Source organism: Elephantulus edwardii, unplaced genomic scaffold (assembly GCF_000299155.1).
Source record: "Elephantulus edwardii isolate Elephantulus edwardi_28Jun2011 unplaced genomic scaffold, EleEdw1.0 scaffold00013, whole genome shotgun sequence".
Taxonomy (NCBI): Eukaryota; Metazoa; Chordata; class Mammalia; order Macroscelidea; family Macroscelididae; genus Elephantulus; species Elephantulus edwardii.
Genome location: NW_006399763.1, coordinates 14,000,548 through 14,002,402, shown reverse-complemented (window position 1 = coordinate 14,002,402; position 1,855 = coordinate 14,000,548).

Here is a 1,855-nt window from a genome sequence, read left to right as displayed (position 1 = left end):
GGTTTAGGGCTGTTGTGCATAGGGTCGCTATGAGTCGGAAAGGACTCGATGGCACATAACAACAACAACAACAATTCTGTTGTTAATTTTTCCAATGGCTTGTCTGTTTTATTAACCCTTTTGTAGAACAACTTCCTGGTTTTTGTTAATGGTTTCAATTGTATTTCAGTTTTCTAATGCATTGACTGACCCTTATTTTTATAATTTCCTTTATTCTATATGCTGTGTGTAAAAAGAGCAAGGGAGGTAATGGGATGGACATATTTGACCTCTTTTAACTCCACACTTTTTGCTTTGTCCTCTCAAGTTGCCCTTTGAAATCTTCTGTTCAGCTCTTTTACTTTGGCATATTTTCCATTTGTTTTGGATTCTTGACATTCTAGTACAATTTCCAGAGTCTTTTCTGACATTCATTTTGATTTCTTTTCTTTCTCCTCTGTCTTTTAAATAACCTTTTACTCTCTTCATGGATGATATCCTTGATATCATCCCTTAACTCATCCAGTTTGCGACCATTTGTGTTCAAAGCCTCAAACCTCTTCCTAAGATGAGCTTGAAATTCAGATGTAATAGATTCAAGATCATATGTTGGCTCTTGTGGACTTATTTCAATTTGTTTGGCCTCAAGTTGAACTTTCATATGAGTAATTGATAGTCTGACCTACAATCAGCTGTTGACCTAGTTTTGACTGATGATAGTGAGTTTCTCCAGCAATTTCTTCAACAGATGTAGTCATTCTGATTCCTATGCAGCCCATCAGGTAAGACCCATGTGTAAAGTCATCATTTGTGTCTTTTAAAAAGGTATTTGCAGTGAATAAATCATTGAAAATATAAAATTTGATCTTTCTATTTCTAGCCTCCTATCTATCACCAAGCTTATATATCTTTTCCAACTACTGTTCCTTCTTCACTGTTTCCAACTTTTGCATTCCAGTCACCAATTATCATTAACTCATCTTGATTGCTTGTATGGTCAATTTCAGACTGCAAGATTTGGTAAAAATTCTCAATTTCTTCCTGTTTGGCTCCCTATATAAGACTGTATATTTGAATAATAGTCGTGTTAATAAATCTTTCTTGTATGCATGTGGGTAATATCCTATCACCCCCCAACATTATATTTAAGGATGAAACCTGAAATTGATGTTTTGACTGTGAATCCAAGAAAATACATTGGAGTTGTATTCTCTCTATATATGTATTTAATCTATATGCTGAACAAATTATTCAAGAAGCTATATTTTGTGAAGAGAAATGTGGCATCAAGGTCAGAGGGAGCCTAATCTAATAACCTGCATTATGTGGATGACACCTTGCTTGCTGAAAGTGAGGAAAACTTGAGGCTTTTGTTATAGAGGATCAAGGAATGTAGCTTTCAATTTGTATTGCATCTCACACATCTTTTCATTAAAATGACAATATTACTTGTCTGCTGGGTCAGAAATCCATTGTAGTAGCTCACAGAGTACACAGAAAACAAAATTGCATGATTTCTTAGGGAATTATGAAAGCAGAAAGTACCAGAAGAATGTCCGTGTTTCAATGAGTATGCATAGGCATTTAACTGTGTGGATCACAACAAATTGTAGCTAACCTTGAGAAGTTTGGGAATCCCAGAACACTTCATTGTGCTCATGCAAAACATCTACTTGGATCAGGAAGCAGTCATCAGAACAGAGCAGAAAAACACTTCATGGTTCAGGATCAGGAAAGGTGTGCATTATGGATGCATACTGTCTCCATACCTTTTCAATCTTTACGCAGAACAGATCTTTCAGGAGGCTAGACTTTGTGAGGAGGAATGTGGCATCAGCATTGAAGGAAGACAAACTTGCATTATGCAGATGACCCA